The 6,000-nt window shown below is 44.3% G+C and overlaps 4 non-coding genes across 4 annotated transcripts; 1 reads left to right on the top strand and 3 right to left on the bottom strand.

The window, feature by feature from the left end:
* Positions 1-661: 661 nt before the first annotated feature.
* trnan-guu (transfer RNA asparagine (anticodon GUU)) lies at positions 662-735 on the bottom strand. The gene has a single exon. It is a non-coding gene; the product is annotated as a tRNA-Asn (tRNA).
* Positions 736-1,927: 1,192 nt separating this feature from the next.
* On the top strand, positions 1,928-2,000 carry trnar-ucg (transfer RNA arginine (anticodon UCG)). Its single transcript has one exon. It is a non-coding gene; the product is annotated as a tRNA-Arg (tRNA).
* A 1,554-nt stretch (positions 2,001-3,554) lies between these two features.
* On the bottom strand, positions 3,555-3,636 carry trnas-uga (transfer RNA serine (anticodon UGA)). The gene has a single exon. It is a non-coding gene; the product is annotated as a tRNA-Ser (tRNA).
* A 1,540-nt stretch (positions 3,637-5,176) lies between these two features.
* trnan-guu (transfer RNA asparagine (anticodon GUU)) lies at positions 5,177-5,250 on the bottom strand. Its single transcript has one exon. It is a non-coding gene; the product is annotated as a tRNA-Asn (tRNA).
* Positions 5,251-6,000: the final 750 nt, after the last annotated feature.

Here is a 6,000-nt window from a genome sequence, read left to right as displayed (position 1 = left end):
AGTTATTTATGGGGGTGGGTGGGTCTTTCACAGAGGCTCAGGACAAATCCCCCGCCTGAAAGTCTAATGTGTGCGTTCAGACAGTCACAGGTCAAGAGCCAGGCAGGAGGACAATGGACAGAAGAGCCAACGAACTAAAAATAAAAGAACAGATATGAAAAAGCCACCATCTTTTTCTTTTTGACATTTTCCGACTTTTATGCAAGCCAGGACAAAGTTGCTCGTAGCTACTTGTGGATTCAAATACTCTATCGAGTGCTTTGATGAGTTTTTGCAATTTGATTGTCGTCCTGTCAGCCTGTTTCTGTTTTTTTTTTTTTTTTCAATCTAGGGATGGAAAGTATGAGGGAAATGATGGAGCAATCAATAACCGCTCCGGAAAAATGGCAGAAAGAAATGGTCCGTCACTAAGGACATTTGTGAAGCAGAGGAGTGACATCACCACAAAGGCGACACATTCTGCTGATGGTTTTGGTGAATAATGATTGAGGCGCGTTAAGAGAAAGGTAGCTGTGTCAGCATGCGTAGGCTGCAAAGGATCAAGCAAAGGTTTACTCCATGCTGAAAAGAGAAGAAAAGAAGCACAACGTTTCGACTGTGGAGCCTTCTGCGCCATCTTCTTTAGCGGTGATGATGTTTACATTGGAAAAACGGAGACATGCGTCCCTGGGTGGGCTTGAACCACCAACCTTTCGGTTAACAGCCGAACGCGCTAACCGATTGCGCCACAGAGACTGACAGCCGCTTGTGCTCCCTACATTTGCAGGTTTATGGTCAAAGAAAACAATCACTTGCGCTTCTTGCAGCCGGCAATCTTTTTCCACTGACAACCAAGAAATGGATTTCATCTTTCACAAGCTGTATGGATTTCTTCAAAAACAAGTTATTCCAGAAAGGAAATGAATTCTTGCATTAAACTGAACCAAGCTGTACATGTTTGTCTGAAATGATACATTCGGCACAACAAGACACGGAGAGAGGCACCGCTGGTATTCAGACCCAGGATCGCCTGCTTACTAGGCGGGCACTTTAAGCCACTAGGGAACAGCGCCAGCAGAGCACCGCGCTTTTACAGACACTTGGACACATCTGCGTTCGGTGTGCACTTAACCTGCTCTCTGAGCCCGTTGCCTCCGTCCCATTTAATAGCAGAACTGACGCCAAGAGAAATGATGAGAAATGGCATTTATCGGGCACTTTTCATGTCCAAGGAGCTCAATGCCCTTGACACCTCCCCAAGGCGACAGAGCTGTGCATTCTTTGGTGACACCATTTTTTCTTTTGTTTAATTTCTATACTTATTGATAGAATAAAAACGATATGTCATGTACTGTAAGGGAAATGTCTCTTTTCATGGGGAAAGCTAGCACCAGCAAATGTTGTGTTTAGAAGAAGTGATTTAACATGACACGTGACCTAATTTACTGGAGCAAAAGCTCACCCAGCAAGCCCTGCTTTACTTCTACAGGAGAGAAGTACTGTAGAGTCTGCAAGATGTTCAGCTGGGTAGCTACGTCAGCATGCCTCGGCTGAAAAGGAACAAGTACTAGGTTTATTGCATGCTGAAAAGAGAAGAACGGAAACACAGCGTTTCGACTGTGAGGTCTTCTCACACCTGAAGAAGCCTCACACCTGTAAAAGGCTCCATGGTTTTCTTTCTTCTCTTTTCAACATGGAATACACCTATTGTCTGCAAGATGTGACAATTTCATGGTGTTTTGGAAGAAAACCTTTTTCTTTGAATTCAAAATCAATCGGAATTTCAGCACGACACATCAACACTTTTTCTGTTTTAAGGAGATGATATTTTAAACCTGATAAAAATAGTAGGAAACACAAGTTTCTTGCTGTGAAAATTTAGATGGGGAAGTGTACTACTAGTAGCAGTGTAGAGCTCTCTGTGGTGGAGTGCAAGTGCATGTTCTATGGGCCAGTGGCGTAATGGATAACGCGTCTGACTTCGGATCAGAAGATTGTAGGTTCGAGTCCTGCCTGGCTCGTGAGGCTTTTAAACCTCTCAGGTTCCTCGGTAACAGGTTGGCGTCATGTATGTGAACTATAGAAAAGCATTTGCCACAACCCGTAAATTAGCACGCAAGTGCGGGCTGGTGAACACAGAACTGTATGGAGATCATCTCCAGCTCCGAGCTCAAATGCAATGAAAAAACATGCAGAACAGAACTGGAGAGCAGCTGAATTTGTGCTCAGTAGGGTGGGGAGGACTCAGCATTGCTATTGTTCTAATTGGCATGAACTGCAGGGGATCTGAATCAGAACATGTCAGTTAGTTCGACCATTGCGTCAATATGTAGGCCACGTTAATACAGAATTATTACTTTGTCTGTCTCGTCTTTGTATATAGCTGAATGTCCCTGACAATTTCATGTTAGTTTTTAAGAACGACATTGGTGCTAATATATACATATATAGCATATAAGGAACACGTAAAAGTTTAGTCCATGCTGAAAAGATAAGAAAACCGCCACAACGTTTCATCTTGGAATAAATCTTTACTTGTTGTTTTGCAGCCTACCCATTCTGACCTAACTCCTCCCTTGAAATTCCCTAACAGATAAGGGTACGTAACGGCTCATGCGATGCTCAGTTGCAATTTGTCCCAAAACAAACAAGAACAGCAGCTGAGGGTTTGAGTTTGAACATGCACTGTATTAAAGCAGCTTTTATTTCCATTGATAAATGCTAGATATTCCTACAGAGATTCTCCAGGTGAGTAAGCGATTCCTGTTTCTGTTTCTATTTCTGTTTCATATATATATACAGTATATATATGTTACATGTGTCTCTGCAATAGTATAAATGTGTTATACACTATCAGGGGCTGCTTTTTTGTGCACCTCATCTACAACAAGGGTTTTTTTTTCATTTATGTTTGTGGACCTTCACCATTTGAGGAAGTGAGTTAGATAAGAAAGTTACAGGTATGGTGAGCAATGACTGACAAAGGCACGTACTGGGTATTCCTTACAGAAGTGTAAGCAATTTGTTCTAAAAAACACCGGCTAAAGTCCAACATCGTTAGCAATCTTATTACTTAAACAGAATTAACATCAATAAACTGTAATGTGCTGGTACATGCGAGTAGATTTGATCTTCTATTAAACAAAAATGCAATTACAGCTCTAAAAAGGTCAACCTAGACTTCTGTAACAGATCTGTTCAGGTCATCGCTGTTTCTCTGACCTTGTGAGTCTTTGGAATTTTAAAAGTGTATTTTGCTTGCCTGTCATGTGGTCTGTGTACAAGTCACTGTGGCGTATGCGGTCCTACACAGCCTTGCTATAGACGTGACGACCCTCCGCTATGTTGCAATGGAGAACAGGTTCAGTACGGAGCTGCTGAGAAAATTCAGCTGGAAAGCTCGTTGCAGAAAAGCATCGTTATCTGTGTCCAGCGGCAAAGCGTCCATCGTGGGTGCTGAAGAATCGATTTCACAGGCTGCGGGTCCAGGCGATTTAGAGTGTTAAAGGTCCCAGCGAAAACTAAACGGCGCTGGTCCTTTTACACGCACGCACGCAACCAAATGCAAAGGACGCCGTAGTCGGCAGGATTTGAACCTGCGCGGGGAGACCCCAACAGATTTCAAGTCTGTCACCTCAACCACTCGGCCACGACTACAGCGAGCACTGCGGCCGCTGCCTTCTTGCTACAATCGAACAGGGAGTGCGAGGCGGCGGCGGCAGTGGAGGCAACTTTTTTCAAGTTCGCTCTCCGTTTAAGAAACCTTTTACGCCATACGTGCAAGCACACACACACACACACCTCAGAGGACTTAAGGGTGGCTTCAAGTTGGAATGATAAAGTCTCCCCGTTCGGACATGAAAACAGAACGTTCTTAGACAGAAAGCAATCAACAACGGAGACATGTGGACGACGATTTTAGTCACTGCACTTTGAATAGCATTTTTACTCCAGTTACAGGAGATGCACCAATGGCCCTTGACCTACGCTCTTACCAATGCCTTGAACATTCAAACAAAACAGCCCTCAAGTCCTGCGGTTTAATATAACGCTGTTACGTGTCGAGGCAGTATTTGACTCTGTCCTACCGTTGAGACACGGGGCGTATATGGAAACGAACACATGCTACGGATCGTCTCTAATCGGTCCCTACAGTTGGAAGGCTCCTTGAAGCGTGCACCCCCATCATTCATCTTTGCGCATCTGTGAAAGGTAGACTCTTGAGCAATGTTTGAGCCAGCTCTAAGGCAACTAGTGCTATTGGACAGACACCTCTGGAAGATCCTAAGAGTCTCTTAACACCACTTCCAGCAGCAAGCTTAATTGTTCGCTGGAGGTCTCCCACCCAGGTACTGACCAGGCAAAGAATCACCAGTACATTGAATGAGGAAGTTAATCCTGAAATCCAATTACATATCTCAAGGTAAGACAAATCCATAAGAACATGTCTTAGTATTACTTCGTTTACATTAGTATGGCACTGAGTTGGAGCTCCTCTTTAAGCTGTGGTTTAGTTTTGCATTCATGTGTTTCTAGAGCAGTTATTTATGGGGGTGGGTGGGTCTTTCACAGAGGCTCAGGACAAATCCCCCGCCTGAAAGTCTAATGTGTGCGTTCAGACAGTCACAGGTCAAGAGCCAGGCAGGAGGACAATGGACAGAAGAGCCAACGAACTAAAAATAAAAGAACAGATATGAAAAAGCCACCATCTTTTTCTTTTTGACATTTTCCGACTTTCATGCAAGCCAGGACAAAGTTGCTCGTAGCTACTTGTGGATTCAAATACTCTATCGAGTGCTTTGATGAGTTTTTGCAATTTGATTGTCGTCCTGTCAGCCTGTTTCTGTTTTTTTTTTTTTCAATCTAGGGATGGAAAGTATGAGGGAAATGATGGAGCAATCAATAACCGCTCCGGAAAAATGGCAGAAAGAAATGGTCCGTCACTAAGGACATTTGTGAAGCAGAGGAGTGACATCACCACAAAGGCGACACATTCTGCTGATGGTTTTGGTGAATAATGATTGAGGCGCGTTAAGAGAAAGGTAGCTGTGTCAGCATGCGTAGGCTGCAAAGGATCAAGCAAAGGTTTACTCCATGCTGAAAAGAGAAGAAAAGAAGCACAACGTTTCGACTGTGGAGCCTTCTGCGCCATCTTCTTTAGCGGTGATGATGTTTACATTGGAAAAACTGAGACATGCGTCCCTGGGTGGGCTTGAACCACCAACCTTTCGGTTAACAGCCGAACGCGCTAACCGATTGCGCCACAGAGACTGACAGCCACTTGTGCTCCCTACATTTGCAGGTTTATGGTCAAAGAAAACAATCACTTGCGCTTCTTGCAGCCGGCAATCTTTTTCCACTGACAACCAAGAAATGGATTTCATCTTTCACAAGCTGTATGGATTTTGAAATGTATGGACGATGCCAGGTGTCCCACAACACCACAGCGCCGACACACCTTTGGTTGTCCCACATAAAAAACATAGCCATTGCAGGCGCCCAGCCGGATTGTAGAGGGCAGGTGCCTTAAGCCTCCATTTACATTGTCCGGTAGCAAGCGAACCTCGAATTTCCTTGCTCCTGTTTTTATACCGTCAACATCTCTAACCTCAGTTCCATGGTGGACGGTGCAGTACTGCTTAAGCCAGGTGTGAATGTCCTCCGTCTTTGCCAGTTCCGAGAACATAACAACATGCACCGTTTTCCTCTCTCTCTGTGTCAGAGGCTGCAAGTTGATCTTCTCAAGGGCAGGAACTTTCCCTCTTTTTGCCTCAAACACATCCACACATTGTTCAAACAGAGAATAGGTAGCAAAAACAACCTCAAATGCTTTCTGACCTGGGAGAGCGAAGATGAAATCCAAGTGCCGAGGTTCAAAGCCACGTTCCTTCTGTAACACTTTTCTGCTGAACTGCATACGATCCATGAAGAGGTCATCCAAAAGCTCAAAACGTACAGCATTCTTGCGGGATCCAAAGGTTGCCATCTCAAACTGCAAAACAAACACTGCTTCCACAAAAC

This window comes from Lepisosteus oculatus, unplaced genomic scaffold (assembly GCF_040954835.1).
Source record: "Lepisosteus oculatus isolate fLepOcu1 unplaced genomic scaffold, fLepOcu1.hap2 HAP2_SCAFFOLD_647, whole genome shotgun sequence".
Taxonomy (NCBI): Eukaryota; Metazoa; Chordata; class Actinopteri; order Semionotiformes; family Lepisosteidae; genus Lepisosteus; species Lepisosteus oculatus.
This window is presented reverse-complemented; position numbering and strand designations above follow the sequence as displayed.